We start from the raw sequence: 23222 nt of genomic DNA, 5'->3' as shown, positions 1-23222 counted from the left end.
CTAAGTAATTGGAAGACATGATGAAAGGAAAGGGAATGACTGCTTCACTGAATCATCTGCAATGGTATGCCGAGGAGGGTGAAATTTTCGTGGGACGCATTGCTACTGACGATGAAACGTGGATACTGCATTCCAAGGCGGAAATAAAACAGTAGCGCATGGTATGGAAACATCTGTGTTCGCCTCTGACAAAAAAAATCCGTTCAATGTCATCTCTTGGGAAAATAACGTAAACAATCTTTTAGGATCTCTAAGGATCACTCCTGCTGGATTTCCTACCACAAGGTGCAACCATTAATGCCCGCAGCTATTTTTCCACTCTGTCACGTCTGCTGGCTGCCATCAGTCGAACACGCTAAGGGATTCTTCATGTGGAGCACGCGGTTATCCTCCACGACAATGCGAGGCCGCACGTGGTAATCAGAACCACCGGCAAACTCCGTTCATTTCACTCGGCGAGTCCAGACCAGCCACCCTAGGGCCTGCACCTCGCCCTTACTGATTTCCAGATTGTCGGTCCACTGAATAAGTTCCTGGCACGACAGCGATTGGCGTGCAACTTTGAAACCAAGACATCAGTCCGACGGTAGTTCCACAGTCAGTCGGATGAGTTTTACTACAGGCGCATCTCAAATTTAGCGCTTCGATGGGACCAATGTCTGACCCGGTATGGAAACTATGCAAAAATATTGTGTAACATACGTAGAATAGTACGCATATTTGTAATTACTCGTATGTACCTTATTTTGGCTAACAAAGACAGGGAGAAATACTTTCTCGTTCGCTCTCGTAATATAAAAAATATCCTTCCTCACTCCTCATGTTATGCGTTCAATTGAGCAAGGTTTTGCTGTGCACGCTGTTATAGTTGCTAGTTTGCTTGTTTTTTTCTTTTGGTCACTGTGCTTCGATCAGAATTTGTATAGCATCTAGGGATCAGCCAGCTCTGACCCTGGAAATCGGGAACTGAAGGAAAGCAACAAAAGACTCACGCAGAAACTCCTCTGAGAGTCGTCTAAGTAGGCGTAAGCATTCTACCACTTTTGTCATTATCAATGTTAGGAAACTTGATCCAATCGGCATAAATCATTATCAACCCTTATTGCTTATCAATCTTATCAGAATTTATCTGACCCTTATTAGCCCTTATCGGTCGTCATCAACCTTATCGATATCGATCCGATGCTTATTTAGCTTATCGGACATGATCCGACCCTTATAATATGTTATAGCTCTTTATTAACCTGATCAAGCTTCATCCGAGCCTTACCAACTCTTATCGATGCTTATTAACCTTATCAGAATTCATCTGACTGTTACAAGCCTCTGAAGGGACACTAAAGGCAAGTACTATGCAAAGCTAAAGTGATAGAATAGTGCTCGAGAATCTATAAGGCGTCAATGTTATCTCGAACAGAGCCTCAATAATCGAGATATCTAGGCAAATGCCAGACATGATTAGAGACTCCCTCGGGATATTTAATCAGTTGCTCAATGACGAAAGCACTCCTAAGTTAAATTCTGTCACTAGTATACAACTACGCTTTACAAAAAAACATCCTTGTGTACGATCAAATAAAATGCTACTTGTCCAATTCCATTTAATGTTTAGAAAAAGAAATACCTGATTGAAATTACCGTTCACAACGACGCCGAAAGATTTCGTTTTCACTACACCCTGCGCCACCCATGCTTTCGCGTTTCAGTACTTTCCTGATCGCGTAGTGGTGCAGCAGTTTTGCTGGCTCGCAAACTCGCACAAACTGCAAGTAGCAAAAAATCCAACTTCCGTGTGATGTTGCGGGATGACTAAACAGTCTACTACACTTAAACAAAAGGCCACTGCAGCGGCGAATCCGCCGCTCTGTCTTGGCTTGATTCCGCCGTCTCTGAGGCGCCATTTTACTCACCCACGGCATCAAAGGGTGGTGATGGCGTATGAAACGTCACCACTTCCCGGGTGGTGTGGCGGGAGATTGAATTTCGAAAAAGGTATTTAGACCCTTCAGATACAATTTTCTCTTAAACTAAGTCTGCTTTTGGTACGAAACAAGCGTTACGAGGTTTCTGGAAAGGTATTTATACAGTCCACGTTGACAGGGTATTTGCCTATAGGGACCCTTTAACGCTCTTTAACATGTTATGCAACAGCGTCGAGCCATTATAAACAGTTATGAGGCCGACATAATCCCTCATCAGTCCTTATCCTCCTCATAAACTCATCCACTGCTTAAATGTGTGTGTTGCGCGATGTGAAACGCATGAACCCTCAGAGATCTGTGGAATTTCGGTGGGTGAATCAATCTATTTTTATTTATTTTATTTATTTATGCATACTGCAGCCTTTTTATGGGGCTATTGCAGGAGTGCATTAGACAAAAAGAAGTCATACAAAAAGAAAACAAGTAAACAATAAGATATTAAAAGTTCACAAGAAATAAGGCAGATGACACAAATGAAACTCGAAATAACAGCAACACTGGGAGTCACTACAAAAACGAGACTGAGTCAATACACTGTAACAACAAGAAAATACAAAAAATCAGGTGTAGTTAACTTTTAACATGAAATCGTTTAATGGCAGTGACCTAATTTTTCCGGGGAATTAAGTTCCAGAGTTCAATCATCATCATCATCATCAGCCTAGTTACGCCCACTGCAGGGCAAAGGCCTCTCCCATACTTCTCCAACTACCCCGGTCATGTACTAATTGTGGCCTTGTTGTCCCTGCAAACGTCTTAATGTCATCCGCCCACCTAAGTTTCTGCCGCCCCCTGCTACGCATCCCTCCCCTTGGAATCCAGTCCGCAACCCTTATTGACCATCGGTTATCTTCCCTCCTCATTACATGTCCGGCCCATGCCCATTTCTTTTTCTTGATTTCAACTAAGATGTCGTTTGTTGCCTCACCCAATCTGCTCTTTTCTTATGCCTTAACGTTACACCCCTCATTCTTCTTTCCATAGCTCGTTGCGTCGTCCTCAATTTCAGCAGAACCCTTTTCGTAAGCCTCCAGGTTTCTGCCCCATATGTGAGTACTGGTAACACACAGCTGTTATACACTTTCCTTTTGAGGGATAGTGGAAACCTGCTGTTCATGATTTGAGAATGCCTGCCAAACGCACCCCAGCCCATTCTTATTCTTCTGGTTATTTCAGTCTCATGATCCGGATCCGTGGTCACTAACTGCCCTAAGTAGATGTATTCCCTTACCACTTCCAGTGCTTCGCTACCTATCGTAAACGGCTGTTCTCTTCCGAGACTGTTAAACAATACTTTAGTTTTCTGCAGATTAATTTTCAGACCCACCCTTCTGCTTTGCCTCTCCAGGTCAGTGAGCATGCATTGCAATTGGTCTCCTGAGTTACTAAGCAAGGCAATATCATTAGCGAATCGCAAGTTGCTAAGGTATTCTCCATCAACTTTTATCCCCAATTCTTCCCATTCCAGGCCTCTGAATACCTCCTGTAAACATGCTGTGAAATAGCATTGGAGATATCGTATCTCCCTGCCCGTAGCAATTGCTACAAAGGAAACCCATACGGGTTCCTCGAAAGAAAGGCCTCATAGTTGAAGAAAAATTCGTCCTGGTCCGGGACTCGAACCCGGGACCACCGCCTTTCCGGGGCAGCCGCTCTACCATCTGAGCTAACCAGGCGGCTAGCAGATGGCAGGGCGAATTCGAATTTGTCGACAACACGAAGCAAAGGCAAGAGTTTGACGTAGTAGTTCTGCGGAAACCCGCAAGGTGGAGAGAAGTAATGAATAAAGGGAAAATCGTCAGGCAGTCAGCGGCAAACCTTTGTCCTAGACTGAACGTTTGCTTCATTTTGGCAGGCTCTGCAAGCTGTGGGACAGTATCAGCTGGAAAACCGCTCGTATCTTCAACGGCTGTCATCTTCGCAACTGTTCCTGGCGACTGATCTACGCATGCGGATCTCGGGGAAGCTGCAGTCTCGACGTAGCAAGCCATCCTTGACTGATTGGCTCTGGACCTGCCAATAATGTCCCCCTGGCGTCGATCACCGATTATTTAAAGGCCGTCAACTTCGTGGATCGTTGCAGTCAGCGGCAAACCTTTGTCCTAGACTGAACGTTTGCTTCATTTTGGCAGGCTATGCAAGCTGTGGGACAGTATCAGCTGGAAAACCGCTCGTATCTTCAACGGCTGTCATCTTCGCAACTGTTCCTGGCGACTGATCTACGCATGCGGATCTCGGGGAAGCTGCAGTTTCGACGTAGCAAGCTATCCTTGACTGATTGGCTCTGGACCTGCCAATAATGTCCCCCTGGCGTCGATCACCGATTATTTAAAGGCCGTCAACTTCGTGGATCGTTGCAGTCAGCGGCAAACCTTTGTCCTAGACTGAACGTTTGCTTCATTTTGGCAGGTGAGTGTTGATTACACCTGTTGTAATTCATCACTTTTTGGGTTCTGCCGCTGACTGCATCATGTCTTCTTTGTGTACTTCTTGCTCAAAAGCCATACCGAAAGATGGTAGATTTATGAGTTGTTCTACCTGTGAGGGCGAATTCCACCTGGGGAAAAACTGCTCGTCAGTTTCGGATAACGCCTACAAAACGATGAGTACAGTAACACGCGAAACCTGGAAGTGTCCTTCATGCAAGGTTGATTCGGTTAAGCAACCAGACGAAGTATCCAACCCAGGTGAAGGTTCATTCTCACAGCAACTGTCTGCTCTGAATATGAAACTTCATTCTTTGACTACAACTGTTTCAACATTGATGGTGAAAATTGAGGAACTGTTGTTCGTCAGGGAAGCTAGTGAAAAGGTTGCTTCGGTAGTCGATGACATACGCTCCGCTATCGATTTCCTTTCGTCAAGGTACGACTCGGTGCTTGCTACAGTGGCCGCTAATCAGAATGAGCTTGCAGACCTTCGATCACAAGTTCAATCGCTTGCTTCAACAGCAGTTTCCCAGACACAGGTGATTGACAGGATGAGTGGGGAAATTAATGACCTCGAACAATACAGCAGAAGATGTAACTTCGAGATTCACGGCCTTCCTGTCAAATCTGATGAAAACTTACACTCTTTCTTAAGTACTTTGGCAGGCAAGCTAAACATAACCGATTTTGAACAAGCAGATATCTCGACAGTGCATCGGCTGTCATCCAGAGGCGACTATATTCCACCGATTCTAGTGCAAACTCGCTCAGTTTCTGTTAAGCAGAAATGGCTCGGGGCCCGGAAGGGCCTTCGTGATTTGGTGCATGACGATGAGTCTGCTCGGCTGTTTCTCAACGATAACCTATCTCGGGCTAATCGCGAGTTGTTCCGTCTAGCAAGGTCTCGTGGCAAAGAAAAGGGTTTTCAGTTCGTCTGGACCAAAAATGGGAAGGTCCTTGCAAAACAGTCCGAAGGCACACCTCTCATTCGTATCAACAAGCTTTCGGATCTTGAAAAACTAACATAACCATGTCTGACATTGGTTTCGTGAAGTGTTCCGATTTTTCTGAAGCCCAGAAGTTCTTTCAGCATCACATAGGCAATTCATTTCAGTTTACTCACGTTAATATTCGCAGTATACGGAAGCATTGGGACCATTTTCGTGCGTTGATTAATCCTTTTTATTCAACTTATGACGTTGTTGCTCTCACGGAAGTGAACGTTTCGTCAGACGTGTTATCACATTTCTCGCTGCTGGGATGCCAGTTACATTCTCATACTCGTCAACAACGAACAGGAGGAGGAATCGCAGTTTTTGTTAAAGATTCTTGGTCCGTTTCTGAAATTAGTATTCCTTTTACTCAAGCAGAAGTAGTTGCACTCCGCCTAAATACACCTTGGTTGTCGTTCATTCTACTCGCAATTTATCGCCCTCCGTGTTGTAACGGTCGAATCTTTTTAGCTGAGCTTGATTCTGCATTATCATCATTTTCCAGTGAAGAACGCGTGTGCATTATCGGGGATATGAATATCGATATTCTACGCCCAACTGTGCCACCAGTCGCAGATTATCTTGACACTTTATCAAAGTGGGGACTAGAGACTAAAATCCACAGGCCTACACGTGAGGAATACTTATCTGGGCAGCTGGTCGCTTCTTGCATCGACCACATAAATGTGCGTTCTCAAAACTGGTTGGTGCGGTCTGCTGTGGTTGAAGTCAAGCTTGCAGACCACTATTTCGTCTGCTGCTCATTACGGATGGCTCCAGCCACCCTGCACCTTTGCGCAGCCAGCAAATCGTATCAGTAATTGATTATAAGCGTTTCGATGAAAGAATAGCAAACTATGATTGGGATTCTTTTATTTACAATGTGTCCCCTGCAAACTTATATGACAGTTTCGTCGAGGTTTTTCGTTCACACAAAGCCGAATCTTCACGCATGGTGATCGTTAAGCAACGAAATTTAGACAATAAGTGGATGTCGCCCGTAATACTGGAAGCTATTAAAGAAAAAGATCTGCTCTGGGCTCGAACGAGACGTGCTCCACACTGTTCTCAACTACGACTGCAGTTTAAACATGAACGAAACCGAGTTAATGCCATGATCCGTCTGGCCAAGCGCAACCACTTTAGGTGTCAGTTTAAAGACGCACGTTTTAACTGCAAGAAAACATGGTTATTGGTAAATAACCTGAAAGGAGCGAGCGCTACTATTTATAATGATACATATTTCATATCTCATTTCCAGAAAGATGGACAGAGCATTGCGAATGACTTTAACAAACTATTTTCTCTGCTTTCTGGTGCATCTGGTACCCCGCCTAACGACTGTCCTATGCCTCCCAGTGTGATGGAATCTGCTTTCCTTCCTGACATTACCGAAAGTGATTTAAGGTGTATACTTTTCAGTCTTAAACGCAGTAAATCTCCTGGTCATGACGGCCTCACTGTTTCTGAATTGTGCAGAAATTTTGAAGCGATTAAGGGTGTCCTACTAGTTATCCTTAATAGTATCATTTCCAGGGGTATAATACCGACTTCAATGAAAACTGCTAAAGTTATACCTTTGTCTAAGGGTGGCTCCAGAAACATGATGAGTAATTACCGACCTATCTCTATTTTGCCATGCATTGGCCAAATTTTTGAAAAGCATCTACTACTTACCATGACGAATTTTTTGAATACGCACAATGTTCTATCACCTAGTCAGTATGGCTTCATACCAGGAAAAGGAACAACAGATCTTCTTGAAGAATTCTCTGACATACTAAATTCAGCTTTTGATAGGAATGAAGTCGTATGCTCTCTTTTTCTTGACGTAAGCAAGGCCTTTGATAGCATCTGCCACGTTCTTCTGCTTCATAAACTTTCTACATTGGGATTTCGAGGTTAGTTTTTACATTTACTTACTAACTTTTTACAAAATAGGCGCCAATATGTGTCGATTTCAAGATTCCATAGCGATTTCACGGCAATTAATTCTGGAGTCCCACAAGGTTCTATATTGAGTCCTTTGTTATTCAATCTATACGTTAATGATCTTGCTAACAATGTGCCTGTTTCATTGTTCCAGTATGCTGACGACACTGTCATTTTTGCGCGCGCAAGGAAATACACTGATGCTGTAACAATGTTACAGACGGCAGCTGTTAAAGCTATGGACTGGTTTAAGCCTAATCTTATCAATGTTAATACTTCTAAAACACAACTTATATGTTTTCATAACCCTTTAAAAAAATTTGAGTTGAGTCATCCTGTTTATTTGCATACTTCCTCCTGTTCTCATTGTAACTGTGTTCCAGTAAAATATGCGCATTCGGTCAAATATCTTGGCCTGATCTTCGACAGTGATCTCTCTTGGAAATCGCACCTTTCTTTCGTTTGTCAAAGACTTCGTGCTGTATCTTGTGTCCTGTATAATATGCCTTTTTCTGTCCGTAAATGTGTTACACACGCTCTAGCCTATAGTGTACTAAGATACGGAATCACTGTTTATGGTCACTGCACTGTTCGCTGGCAGCGCAGGGTGAATTCGCTTCTGCGTTTACTTTTAAAAAAATATTTCCTACGACCTGCCCATCGGTAATAACATTGATATTTTCAGAAGATTAAAGTTTCCAAATTTTAATGCTTTATTAACAGAAACTATTGCGCTTAAACATTTTTGGTGCAGTCAGTTCACCTTCCATATGTTCCTGCACGTGATTTAAGACCAAAATACCGTTACTGCATTCCTCGCTCCTCAACCCGGTACGGAAAGCGCACACGTCAATACTATGTACCTGCCTGTTTCAATATTATGCCACCTAGTGTATTCCGCATGAGAATAAAATACACCCTGAAAAAAATTTTGCGGTACGTCTCTGCGTTGCTTCCTACCCCGTAATTATTTAATCGAGTGTTACTATCTTAATTCCATATTGTTGTCATCCCTTTTGATGTTGTAATAGTTATGTCTCCATATCTGTCTCTCTGAGTTGTTAAATTTTCTTTTTTTGTTTGCTCGTCGAGTTTGTTGCAATATCTCTATTCTTTGTTTTGCTAATATTCGCTGTCTGCCAGGCGCTGCCACTCAAGCCCTTGGTGAGGCTTTGATAGGCCTGATTGTTGTGTATGAGAATTGATACGAATAAAAGTACTATCTATCTATCTATCTATCTATCTGCTAGCCGCCTGGTTAGCTCAGATGTTAGAGCGGCTGCCCCGGAAAGGCGGTGGTCCTGGGTTCGAGTCCCGGACCAGGACGAATTTTTCTTCAACTATGAGGCCTTTCTTTCGAGGAACCTGTATGGGTTTCCTTTGTAGCAATTGCTACGATCGGGTGGATTTCTGATTTTCCCTTTATTCATTACTTCTCGCCACCTTGCGGGTTTCCGCAGACCTACTACGTCAAACTCTTGCCTTTGCTTCGTGTTGTCGACAAATTCGACTTCGCCCTGCTATCTGCTAGCCGCCTGGTTAGCTCAGATGGTAGAGCGGCTGCCTCGGAAAGGCGGTGGTCCCGGGTTCGAGTCCCGGACCAGGACGAATTTTTCTTCAACTATGAGGCCTTTCTTTCGAGGAACCCGTGCGGGTTTCCTTTGTAGCAATTGCTACGATCGGGTGGATGTCTGATTTTCCCTTTATTCATCGTATCTCCCTGTCTGACGCCTTTCTTTATAGGGCTTTTGTTGCTTTCTTTGTGGAGGACTACGGTGGCTGTGGAGACGCTATAGATATCTTCCAGTATCTTTACATATGGCTCATCTACACCCTGATTCCGTAATGCCTCCATGACTGCTGAGGTTTCGACTGAATCAAACGCTTTCTCGTAATCAATGAAAGCTATATATAAGGGTTGGTTATATTCTGCACACTTCTCTATCACTTGATTGATAGTGTGAATATGGTCTATTGTTGAGTAGCCTTTACGGAATCTTGCCTGGTCCTTTGGTTGACAGAAGTGTAAGGTGTTCCTGATTCTATTTGCGATTACCTTAGTAAATACTTTGTAGGCAACGGACAGTAAGCTGATCGGTCTATAATTTTTCAAGTCTTTGGCGTCCCCTTTCTTATGGATTAGGATTATGTTAGCGTTCTTCCAAGATTCAGGTACGCTCGAGGTTATGAGGCATTGCGTATACAGGGTGGCCAGTTTCTCTAGAACACTCTGACCACCATCCTTCAACAAATCTGCTGTTACCTGATCCTCCCCAGCTGCCTTCCCCCTTTGCATAGCTCCTAAGGCTTTCTTTACTTCTTCTGGCGTCACCTGTAGGATTTCGAATTCCTCTAGGCTACTCTCTCTTCCACTATCGTCGTGGGTGCCACTGGTACTGTATAAATCTCTATTGAACTCCTCAGCCACTTGAACTATCTCATCCATATTAGTAACGATATTGCCGGCTTTGTCTCTTAACGCACACATCTCATTCTTGCCTATTCCTAGTTTCTTCTTCACTGTTTTTAGGCTTCCTCCGTTCCTGAGAGCCTGTTCAATTCTATCCATATTATAGTTCCTGATGTCCGCTGTCTTACGCTTGTTGATTAACTTAGAAAGTTCTGCCAGTTCTAATCTAGCTGTGGGGTTAGAGGCTTTCATACATTGGCGTTTCTTGATCAGATCTTTCGTCTCCTGCGATAGCTTACTGGTTTCCTGTCTAATGGCGTTACCACCGACTTCTATTGCGCACTCATTAATGATGCCCATGAGATAGTCGTTCATTGCTTCAACACTAAGGTCCTCTTCCTGAGTTAAAGCCGAATACCTGTTCTGTAGCTTGATCCCGAATTCCTCTAGTTTCCCTCTTACCGCTAACTCATTGATTGGCTTCTTGTGTACCAGTTTCTTCCGTTCCCTCCTCAAGTCTAGGCTAATTCGAGTTCTTACCATCCTATGGTCACTGCAGCGTACCTTGCCGAACACGTCTACATCTTGTATGATGCCAGGGTTCGCGCACAGTATGAAGTCGATTTCATTTCTAGTCTCACCATTCGGGCTGCTCCACGTCCACTTTCGACTAACCCGCTTGCGGAAAAAGGCGTTCATTATCCGCATATTATTCTGTTCTGCAAACTCTACTAATAACTCTCCCCTGCTATTCCTAGTGCCTATGCCATATTCCCCACTGACTTGTCTCCAGCCTGCTTCTTGCCTACCCTGGCATTGAAGTCGCCCATCAGTATAGTGTATTTTGTTTTGACTTTGCCCATCGCCGATTCCACGTCTTCATAAAAGCTTTCGACTTCCTGGTCATCATGACTGCATGTAGAGGCGTAGACTTGTACCACCTTCAATTTGTACCTCTTATTAAGTTTCACAACAAGACCTGCCACCCTCTCGTTAATGCTATAGAATTCCTGTATGTTACCAGCTATTTCCTTATTAATCAGGAATACGACTCCTAGTTCTCGTCTCTCCGCTAAGCCCCGGTAACACAGTACATGCCCGCTTTTTAGCACTGTATATGCTTCTTTTGTCCTCCTAACCTCACTGAGCCCTATTATATCCCATTTATTACCCTCTAATTCCTCCAATAACACTGCTAGACTCGCCTCACTAGATAGCGTTCTAACGTTAAACGTTGCCAGGTTCAGATTCCAATGGCGGCCTGTCCGGAGAGTTCAATAGTACACGGGAAAAAGCTCTATTTAAATTTATTACATCGAGCAAAGTAAGGCTTAATATCAAGGCTTTGGTGAATCCTACTTATCAGGTGATAGAAAAATGTGTGGAATATAACCAACCTTCATATATATCTTTCATTAATTACGAGAAAGCGTTTGATTCAGTCGAAACCTCAGCAGTCATGGAGGCATTGCGGAATCAGGGTGTAGACGAGCCGTTTGTAAAAATACTGAAAGATATCTACAGCGGCTCCACAGCCGCTGTAGTCCTCCATAAAGAAAGCAACAAAGTCCCATTAGAGAAAGGCGTCAGGCAGGGAGATACGATCTCTCCAATGCTATTCACAGTGTGTTTACAGGAGGTATTCAGAGACCTGGATTGGGAAGAACTGGGGATAAGAGTTAATGGAGAATACCTTAGTAACTTGAGATTCGCTGATGATATTGCCTTGCTTAGTAACTCAGTGGAGAAATTACAAGGCATGCTCACTGACCTCGAGAGGAAAGGCAGAAGAGCGGGTCTGAAAATTATTTTGCAGAAAACTAAAGTAATGTTTAACAGTCTCGGAATAGAACAGCAGTTTACGATAGGTAGCGAGGCACTGGAAGTGGTAAGGGAATACATCTACTTAGGGCAGGTAGTGACGGCGGATGCGCATCATGAGACTGAAATAATTACAAGAATAAGAATGGGCTGGGGTGCGTGTGGCAGGCATTCTCACACCATGAACAGCAGGTTGCCATCATTCCTCTAGAGAAAAGTGTATAACAGCTGTGTCTCACCAGTACCTACCTGCGGGGCAGAAACCTGGACGCTTACGAAAAGGGTTCTACTTAAATTGGGGACGACGCAACGAGCTATGGAAAGAAGAATGATGGGTGTAACGTTAAGGGATAAGAAAAGAGCAGATTGGGTGAATGAACAAACGAAGGTAATGACATCTTAGTCGAAATCAGGAAAAAGAAATGGGGGGGGGAAGGCATGGGCAGGACATGTAATGAGGAGGGAAGATAACCGATGGTGATTAAGAGTTACGGAATCGATTCCAAGGGAAGGGAAGCGTAGCAGAGGGCGGCAGAAAGTTAGGTGGGTGGATGAGATTAAGAAGTTTGCAGGGACAACATGGCCACAATTAGTACAACACCGGGGTAGTTGGAGAAGTATGGGAGAGGCCATTGCCCTTCAGTCGGCGTAACCAGGCTGATGATGATGATGATGATGACAATGATGATGATGATGACTTCTACATGACCGAGGAATGTCTGAAGTAATATGGTATGTGAGACACGATAAGAAAAATTGACGATGCCATGGCAATGGCAAAATGGACAATGCCTCATTGCAAAGCACATCTCGAGTCCACCGAAACGCATCGGGGATTTGTCGTGTTCAGCATTAACTTTTCACAAAAATGGAATTTTTCTGATGTCTACAATGCTCCAAGTAGGCTCCAAATGTGGTCCTAGAGATGGCTTTTATTTCACCCTTACCAATACTTCATCAAAGCCTTCATAGAAATGGTTCGCCTGTAACATTTCTTTTGTACCACCGGCAACAACACATTGATATGGCTCAGATATATTAACCTTCTTCAAGCGCGGAGGTTTAGCCCAGTGGGTAAGACACTCGGCTTCTGAGCCTGGGGTTGTAGGTCAGAAACTAACCACTGCCAAAGATTTTCCTATCGAATTTTTTATACATCAATTTCTTTACAGCGATTCGTCCTACGTGTCATACCGATGGGTTCCCTTGGTCGGTAGGCATAGAAATTGTTACACATTTAGAAACAACCGCGACAACGCTCAGCCTAGTCTTATCACGTACTTGCCGCAGTGTATACGCTCCTCATTGTTTTGTGAATAAACCCGCCCCTTAGTGCGGGCTATGGCGACGGGCGAGCCATTGAAATTAAATTTTGGTGTTTTACGAGTCAAAATCACGATATGATTATGAGGCACACCGTAGTTGAGGTCTCTGGAACAATTTTGACACCACAGGGTTCTTTAACGAGTGCCTAAAAGCAAGCACACGAGCTTTTTTGCGCTTAGCTGGGAACGAGGTTAGGTGCACTTGTGCTAAACTTGTGCGCGAAAGTAAAGATTTATGCTCTATACAAGCATGCTGTTTTCGCGTAAGCAAACTTTGTTGGAAATCAGCACTTGTTCATGCCTCTACAGCTGTGCCTGTCTTGTTCTCGAGCTTCAAGTCTTGCAATTATAGCTCTTGCACATCAGCTTGCCCTGATTCTGGGCTAGCACCTTGTGTGTCCGACTTTCAAGATTTTTTTTACCCATTTAACTGTCCGTATAAAAAGTTAACAAAAATACTAGTCCAGTCAAATTGTCGAGCTGAATTGTGAGTTTCGTATTCATTTAAACGCAAGCCGGTCATGCTAAGCAAGCACCGAGTGTTGCATGGTGAAGTGGCTTGAACTGTGCAACTTGGCCAAACCCAACATGCTCATTATGTTTAGTGCAAAGGTTGTCGGGTCGGGTTGGCGTTACACAATGAACAACGAAAAAATGATGGCTGTCTTCTCATCGAGACTAGATGTGAGCATGAAAGGGCTATCGGCAAAGCACATTGGTTGGAGTAATTACGACTATAACTAAGAACCATCTCACAACCATCGCAACCTTCTCAGAACCATCTGTGGCGCGCCCGATGCTGCCGGCCTGGTGACGCTGCGTGACACTATATCTCTGAGGGTCTGTCAGAAAACTCGCAACGCGAAACACACGGACCCCTGACGTTACAAGAAGCACAGGAAACCTGGCTCAACGCCAAAAGATGACAATCAAGTATATAGTGAACTGTTTCTTCCTTTTGAACGTCCCCATTGGAAACGACAAATAAAACTTCAGCGTACTAGAAGTTACAATTTCATTAACACTGTGAACAAACATTAACAACTTTAATGCTTTTTCGACTTGTTTGGACAGTAACTTGCTTATGTAATGTCGTCCTGTACAAAGGGTTGGGGGCCGGAGACGGCATTTTAAGTTTGACTGGTTGCCGGGATGATGCCCATACGGGCATTGATGCCAGGATAACGGCTCTAGCTTTGGCTCAAGGTCACTTGAAGGCCGCTGACAACGGGAGCTAGCATCATTTCATGCTTAAAACGACTGACTTTGTTAGCACGCGTTGATACAAAAGGCTGCTCCCATCTTGCTTCAATAAAGTCATTATTATGCGAGCATAACATTTGGATAAACGAGCTGGAGCAAAGTTCGAGTACGCAGTTTTTGTCAACTCACTTGCCAGCCTGGCAGGCATTTTACAGCTCCCGCCAAACAGCGCTAGAGACACAAAATAATCATACCGGGAAAGATTGGGCAAAACAAAAGGGGAAATGTATTTACGCGGTATACCCGGAGAGAAGTCGAGATGGCGGAACAACATCACGAGCGCTTCTTTGATTGTCGTCCTCATATCCTTGCTGTCACCTTCTCCAATGCACGGGAATTGCTTGGAACAGATGACCACCCACCGGTGGGAACGCGGTCTGGGCGCTTACGGAAAGGAAGAGTTGTCGGAGAAGTACTACTTCAGAAGGGCGACATGCACGATATCACTAGGTGATACTGACGATTACAAGCTACTGTCAACCGGGGTGATATTGTATGTGACTTCACTAAGCTGACGAGAATACGTTTTAGGGGTCAGAGTAGCAAGACAGAAGCTGTGAAGGCAAGCCCACGTGGCGGGACGGCGTCCAAAGAAGCACCAAAGGGCATAAAGAGGAGTGAACGGTTCTGCGATGACTCCCATAGCGTGCTTTTTGGGATATCGGCAAGGCAAAGAAACAAACCCGTGCAATCTGTCGAGCTGTTCGAGCCCAAGTAGTAGCATAGCGGGCGGACTCTGTAGGAACGTAGGTAACTGATGCCAGAAGAGTCTCAAAGGGCAGCGTTGAAGGCTCGACTAACAATAGGTAGAAGGTAGAACTCCGGCTGTATCGTGGCGGGACGAGTTGTACGCGAACATCCATAAAACAAAATAAGGCTGCTGTTCCAATCACAAATCATGGTGATCTGCGAAACGTATATAGAGAGGAGGAGGAGGAGGAGAAACATTTATTTAAAAAAAATAAAGGACAAGCAGGTGTCTTTCTACTTGTGCGGGAGGCGCCCTTAGTCCAGGGCTCCTGCGGCTCTTGCTCTCTCCCGGGCCCGCCGCACCAGTTGCTGCTGGTTACGAGGGTCCGAACTAGTCAACACGGCCTCCCACTGCTCGGGTGTGGGGTTGGGTATTTGCGGGGCCGCCTTCACGTTGGCGCACGCCCATGTGGTGTGATATAGGGAGGCGTATTCATTACAAAGGGGATATTTGTATGAATATAGTGTAGGGTGTATTGCATGTAGTCTGCTTAAATGGGGGTATATATTGGTTTATAGTTGTCGCCATGTTACGGCGTCTTCACGTGAGAGGGTCTTGTGTGGAGGTGGATATTGTCGTCTGTTCAATCTGTGGTGTTGTAGTATGGCGTTGTATTGTAAAGGTACGGGCTTCATGGATGCGGCCGTATCCCTCTCTTGTGCCGCCCGGGAGGCATGATGACCTCGGGCTACAGCGTGCACACGCTGATTTCCACGGAGGGACGCGTGTCCTGGAGTTCACACTATTTCAACGTCCGGGAATCGGGAGGCTTGTTTGAGGAGTCAATGGGCGATTGAACATATTCTGCATCTCGCGTAGCTACGGCAAACTGCCTGGGAGTCAGTAATAATTGTGACGTACTCGTTGGTAAGACTAGAGGTGATGGCCAAGGCGATGGCTGTCTCCTCCGCTACGAGGGCGCTGGCAGTGTGCACCGTCATCGAGACCACGTCTTGCAGGTTATAGTCGACAAGGCTGTCCGTCATGGCTATTTTGTGGGGGTACTGTGCGGCATCTGTGCATAGTGTGGTGGGGAGACTGCCATATTTTGTCTGTAGCAGTTATTGCGCGAGCTTGGCGACAATCGGCATAATGTTAGAGGTGCATGCATCTGGGGATAGGGGCTACCTTGTTGTGCTCCCGGAAGTTGGGGGCCAGATGGATTGCTTGTTCGTGGCCTTTGCCGTGTGTGGGGTAGCCTAGGCGTGCTAGGACTGTTCTTCCTGTTGGTGTGAGGGCGAGGCGTTCTCGTTAGCTTGTGAGGTGGGCGTCTATAATTTCATTTATAGTGTTATAGACTCCTAGGTCTTCAAGCTTGAGTGTCGCTGTTCCCGGAGGTAGGCCGAGCGCTTGCTTGTAGGCTTTCCGAAGAAGTACGTCTAACCGATCTATCTCCTTGGGAGTGAGGGGCAAGTACGGGGCAGCGTAGGCAATGCGGCCGATTATCAGGACCTGGACGAGCCGTATTATGTCTTCTTTCAGTCCATATTGTCTGGTGGTGATGCGGCTGACCATTCGCATAATTTGGAAGGGGGTCTGCTTGAAACGTCGGATGGTGTATGCCCCTCCGCCGTCCTGTTGTATGTGGATGCCGAGAATACGGACGCGGTTTACTGTGGATATTTCTTTGTCGTAGAGGGTGAGTGTCGCCTGCGGTAGGTCATTGAGTTTTCTTCGTGATTTCTGTCGAACGACTAATAGTTCTGTCTTTCTTTTTTAAGGGTTCTGAGCACCGGAGTCCACTTGTTTTTGCATATTGCTGGATGACGTCGGTTGCTTGTTGAAGAGCGTCTTGTTTCTCTCCTTTGGAAACAGTGGTGGTCCAGATAGTGATGTCATTGGCGTATATTGCATGCCTGATTCCTGGTATTGCGTTGAGTTGGTCACGTAATTTCATCATAGCTATATTGAAAAGGGTGGGTGATAGAACAGCACCTTGTGGGGTTCCTTTGTTGCGAGTAGGTAACGTCGGGGTGCTGAGTGAGCCAATGCCTATAGTGGCCGTGCGGTTGTTTAGAAAGGCGCGTATATAATTGTAAGTATTAGGACCACGATTCGTGAGGCTTAGGTTTGTAAGGATGGTATGGTAAGCTAAATTGTCGAAAGCTCTTTTCAGATCGAGTGCTAGAATCGCTCCAGTGTTGTGCGGTGAGATGTGTTCAAGGACTTGTTCCTTCAGCTGAAGAAGTATGTCGTGCGTAGAAAGGTAGGGCCGGAATCCGAACATTGTTTCGGGAAAGAGGTCGCTCTACTCTAGGTAAGGTTGAAGCCGGTTCAGAATGACATGTTCCAGAAGCTTGCCTAGGCTTGAAGTCAGTGAGATTGGTCACATACTTCCTAAGCTGGAGAGTTTGCCTGGCTTCTGAATGAGTATGATGTTCGCGTGCTTCCATTCTGCTGGTAGCGTACGCGCTTCCCAGTGATGATTAAAGACGTCAGCAAGAGATTGAATGGTGCCATCATCCAGATTGCTTAGGAGCTTGTAATTTATTTTGTCCTTGCCTGTGTTGGTGTTTCGTGTCGGTGCATGAAGTGCTTGTTGCACCTTAGTGATAGTGATCGCCTTGTCGAGGTCGTAATTGTCGCTCCCGCTGTAGGTTGGGGTTGTCCTTGTGCGGATTCGAAAACGCCTATGTACCGCGCCCGCAACTCCTCCAGTATTTCGTCATCAGAGCCCGGATCGTTGTGGAGGATATGTTGGATAGTTTGCTGGCTAATTGCCTTGCTTTGTGTGGTATCAAGAAGATGGCGTAGCAGCGACCATGTTTTGGCCGTGCTAAGATTACCCTGCAACTCGTTGCATAGTTGTCGCCAGTTGTGACGGGTGAGCTCCCCAGCCTAAAATTCTGTGGTTGCCGTGAGTTTCGCTATACGTAGTTTCAACTTACGATTATATTTTTGGCACTTCCATCTCCTAACAAGGCCTCGACGTGCTTCCCAGAGGTGAAGAAGGTGCGGGTCTAGGGCTAGTATGTTTGTGGTGAGTGTGATCTGCTTTGAGTGTCTGGCTACGTCTTGTTGGAGCTCTTGTACCCCACTGCTCGAGATCCGTAATACCCGTTGTAGAGTCATCCGCTCGCTCTTTGCGAAAAGCTGTCCAATCTATGAGTGTTTCTTATTTATCGGGTGGCATGCATGCGTAACGTTCAATGTCGTGGCAAGTATGCAGTGGTCACTGCCCAGAGTTTCCTCCGTGTTGTGCCAGGCAGCTTGTTGTATCCCTTTAGGGAGGATGAGGTCAGGGCATGTATCTCGGGAGACGCTGTTACCCAGACGTGTGGCGTCTGCGGGGTCTGTGAGGATGGTGAAACGGTGCTGCTGTATCGTGTACTGGAGTACAGTGCCTTTTCATGTGGCGGTCGTGTAGCCCCATGCCTAGTGAGCCACGTTGAAGTCGCCGACAATCAGCAGACTATTATTTTTCGCTATACCAGTTGCTTTAGTGATCAAGTAGTCAAACTTGGCCTACTTCTGCTTGGTTGGGCTGTATATATTCAGTATGAAAAGGCTCTTTCAGCCTCGTTGGAGATGCAGGATCTCAATTAGGTTATGATCGATGTCACTGCCGTCTATTGTGTGTTGTGCGGTTGTGAGCGTTTTAGTTGTAAGTGTGGCCACTCGGCTTTCAGGTGTGGTGGTATGTGTGTTGTAGCCAGTTTGAGTTGGGTGTGTGCCTGTTTCTTGCAGTGCGATTACGCTTGGTGTCGTTTTCGCGTTACTTATGTACTGTCTCAGTGTCTCAGTCCTGGCTGCCGGGTGGATCGGCAGGGTGTCCCAGCTACTTCCTGTTGTACCAGTGTTCTCACTTTCTTGCGTTGCTGATCGTTTGCGAGCCGTGTTTCTTCAATAACACTTGCCAGTTGCTGGATGCTTTGTTGCACTGCTAGAAGCTGCCGTTGCAGTACATCTCATCGACTTCTGCGATTTCTGTCGGTTTTGCTGATTCCGCGAGAATCATGGGTTCAGAACGTTCCGAAGATGATGGCATTGAGGGTACGGTTATTGGTTTGGAATGCTGAGTGCCAGTACATGTGGCGTATAGTTCTGCAATTTGCGTGCGAAGATTCTTGTTTTCTTCATGAAGGCGTCTGTTTTCTTCTCTGATGGCCTTTAGTTCAGCTAGAAATTGCAATTGAACATCACTAGTGTGTATGGGTGAAGAATTGTGTGGGGTGGGTGCTGTGTGTAGACTTGATGAGAGGGTGTTGTCTTGTTGGACTGTGTGAGAGGGGAAAAGCCATGCTGACCAGCTCACCGCTTGTGATCCCGGTACGGCAGGTCCGCTGAGGTTCTGGGTTGCTCCTGGTTGGTTCGGCGAGCAGGAGCGAGACCTTGAGCGGCAACGTTTCCATTGCTGGTCTCTACGTGACCGAGACTTCAACCGTGAGTAGTCCCGGCGGCTGGTCCTTTGGGATGCTGAGGGTGCTTTCTTCAGTCGATCATGTCACTTCTTAGAAGCCGTAGGATGAGGCCCGTGGCCTAACGCGTACCGGGTGTGACAGGGGTGGTCCTGAGTGGGGTTCCGTGTACCACACTGGGGGCATACGTTAGTTTCTGCAGCTGGGCATGCATCGGTCCTGTGGCCGACTTGGTGCCAGATGTGGCAGAAATGCGTGGTTGGTCGGTATGGTTTGCATCGTACTTCACCGCTGTAGTATCGCACGTAGGAGCCTTGCCAGTTAATGTGATAACTGTCGCAGTGGTTTGTCCGAGCATACGGGCATGTAAGATTTCTCGGCCAGGTGCATAAAGCCCGGTAAGGAGGACTTCTTTGGAAGTTCCTGCGGGAATGCCGTGAATGACACCTTTGACGTAGCTGTCGGGTGCCGCCACGTATGCCGTGAGTGCAAATTCTCGACCGCCCAGGTGAATTGTAGTGATGTGACGGATGCTCAGAGCTAGCTCTTCGTTTGGTGTGCTAGCAATAGCGATGTTTTGTACTGGGTAAATTCTTACATTAAGGGTCCGTACGTGCTCAGCTGTTGGGTGCTGACATGCCAGCTTGACGCCTTCAGCAACCTGTGGCGTGGTCCAGGTGGCAAAGTTGAGTCCCTCTCGTGGACGGATGATTACCTTGAGGTCGTTTCGGGGCAGCGGTGGGAGTCGAGGTTGTCGGGGAACCGATGGGTGTCGGGGTTGGAAGGGTGGGCTGGAGGGAGTCGATGTTTGCTTCCGACCGTACTTAACAGTGAGCCAGTCCCCGCCGGCAGGTTCATCAGGAAGTGGGATTTGTGCGTGCTGGAGATTCATCTCGGCGCCATCATTGGTGGCCATTGGTGCGCCGAACTGGGTCAAGGTCTTCTACTATACCGTATCCGTCATTAGGTTTAGCTGGGCGGGCGCCTCTTGCGAAGTTCAGAGTCCGGTAATTCGTGCAGCAAGCGACTCACAGTATAGATTTGGGTGTCCACGTGTTCCGCTCCACGTAAGGAGTCGATTGAGGCTGGTTATGGCGGCGCTGACGTCAATTATCCAGGCTTTAGTGATGTAAAGGCGGAACCCATGTGCGGCGCAACCGTGCGCAGCCTCTTCTTCTTCTTCCTCCCAGACTTCTATATAGAGAGCATCGGGCTCAACGCGCGATTAAGGCATTCGGCAAATTCATTTGTTTGCGAATGATAGGCTGTTGCTAGGTTGTGGTGTGCGGTACACGAAGCAAGGATGTAGTGAACGACTTTTGAAAGAAATGAACGACCGCGATCCGTACGCAGCTGTCGAGGCGTGCCGTGGTGGAGAATGACATCGCGAGGCAGAAAGTCCGCGACGTCAGTGGCACAGCTCGTCGACAGTGCCCGAATGATGGCATATCGTGTGGTGTAGTCAGTAGCTACGGCAATGCACTTGTTCCCCGTAAGAAGAAGTCGGAAATGGTCCAACAAGACCGAGGCCCACATGGTAGAACAGGACACTTGGAATCTCTAAGTGGAACAGCAGGTTGCAAGAAGTGTTTTTGCATTGCTGGAAGGCCCCACAAGTTGTTGTGAGGCCTCACAGGCCTCACAACCTACCGGCGTACAAAACGGCAAAGGCCTGGGCAGTAAAACCGACGCTGCACCCATTCGTACGTGCGGACGCTCCGAGATGTGTAGTGGTTGGGACATCGCACAGTGGAATGGAGACTTGACATAAAAATTGTTACAGCGCAAACACATGCAACCACAAGTATCAAGGACGGGACACAAGCGCTGACTATCAACTAAATTTTATTTACGGAAGACGGATACCTTATATAAGGGGGAAGGCAGAACTGAAGGGGGAAGGGAGTGATACAATCGGGGAAAATGACGTTGCGCATCGGTGAACGAACGTGCCAGCAGTCAACGGAATCAGGCGCATAAAAAACAAGAAAACGAGAAAAAACTAGAAAAACACTAGAAAAAGGCGAGGGATACTAACCTGCAATCAAATCAGTAAGCAGTCGCTTCCAAGAAATGAAGCTCTGCTGGAAAAAGCGATACAGAAGGGGTGCTTACGCACTTGCTGCCATATTTCTGTATGTGGAACGCTTCCAAACTGACGCGCGCCGTCGTGTCGGCACTCTTGCCGAGAATCTTCGCCTCTCCCAATAGAGCCTCGCATCCTGTGCATTCAATTACGTGCGCGACCAAATGTGCGTACTTCTCCTTTAAGTTACTTAAATTTCGGGCATGTTCCCCCAAGCGTTCATTAATGCAGCGGCCGGCAGAACGCATGTGCTCTGGCTGGCTCTGGCAGCGCGCGGGTAGGGGAGCGATAAAAAAAAATTGAAGAGGCTCAATGTGTCTTCGCGATTTAAAGTCAAAATAGAAAAAATAAATAAGAACGAAGTTAACTTGGCTGGCTTTAGTGTCTTCACAGGATGCTTTGGCACAGGTGAAAAAAGATGTTGATATATCTTATGTAACACGACGGCACGAATGAACCACCACAACGCTTTGTCTCATCGGGTCTCGCTGCGGGCTTTGTCAACTTGTCTGATAGTTTGTTGATTTGGCTTGTCTCGTTGTATGGCCCAATGTACGACTTTGGAAAACCTAATGAACATTTGGCATCAAATATTTATGGGAACATTAAATTACAAAGTTCCGCAATTGAAAATCTAAAGCACACGTTTGGAAGTGTCAATGTACCTTTGACATCAAAATTTTATGAGAACTTTATACCCATAAAGTTTCGGAATTGACACCCATGCAGATTCCATGATAGCGTGTGAATTCCGCGGCCTCCGCGAAATGCCGTGGCGAGCCCCTTCGCCAAAAAAACGTCTTGAAACTTTGTGCATGGATGGGGCTGCTTGCGTTATGTGACTCCCGGTGCATGGGCGTTGCCGCGAAATCCAGCCCGAGTTCGCAATTTTCGCGATGAAATGGCTTTTCGAGCATGAAAAAGATTTTCTAGACGAAATCCAGAATGATTTCCGGCGCCGGGGTTGCTTTGGTCGGTGGTGCATGGACAGCACGAAAAAATTTCGGTTCGGGGGGGGGGGGCTGATGCCCCATAAGCCCCACCCCTGGTATACACGTGGAAACGGTCAAGGGCGTCATCGATTCTCGGCAGAGGGTAGACGTGCTTTCGTGTGACTTTGTTCAAGTAACAGTACTCTACACAGAATCACCAGCAACCATCCTTCTTCTTTACTAGCACGACCGGTGACGCGAAGGGACTGCTGGAAGATTCAATGACGTCATTGAGGAGCTTTGGTTCAACGTCCCACTTAATTGCTTGCCATTCAGCATGAGACACATGATAATGACGTCGTCTGATGGGGCTGGCGCCTGCAGTATAGAAACTCTGTGTGATAAGAGAAGCCTGGTCCCAAAGGGGGGTAGTGAAACTCAACGATGTCGCTCTAAGGCATCAACAACTGCTTGCTATCGGCAGCATCGGCTAGAAGGAGATCAGGCGCGATCATCTTGGTAATATCCGGATCGGCTGTACAATCTGGGGTGAGGAATGTGGGAGGGAGAGAAGAATCGCTGCCGGCGACTAATGTAGAAACGGTATACCCTTCGATAGAAAAGACGCTGGCCAGTGTCATGCAATTTAGGATAGGTTGCGTGTACCAGCTGAAGTATAAGATGGGAAGAGACGCGTAGTTATTAGTAACGGTGAGAATGGTATGCGGAATGGAGGCATTTCTGGCCAATAGAACGTCAACAATGAGAGTCAGAGCGTAATTGCCATCGGGAATAGAAGGGAGAGAAACAGGGGAAACGGGAGAAAGCAGAGATGAATGTAATCGATGGAACACAAATGCCGATGATGTGTGGTGGGAGCCTTATACTAGCGAGGTAAATCTAGCTGAAGCCAGCAGGCTCCACAATAAATAAGGGTGTAA

This window comes from Dermacentor variabilis, chromosome 10, assembly GCF_050947875.1.
Source record: "Dermacentor variabilis isolate Ectoservices chromosome 10, ASM5094787v1, whole genome shotgun sequence".
NCBI classification, from domain to species: domain Eukaryota; kingdom Metazoa; phylum Arthropoda; class Arachnida; order Ixodida; family Ixodidae; genus Dermacentor; species Dermacentor variabilis.
Note: the sequence above shows the minus strand (reverse complement) of the source record.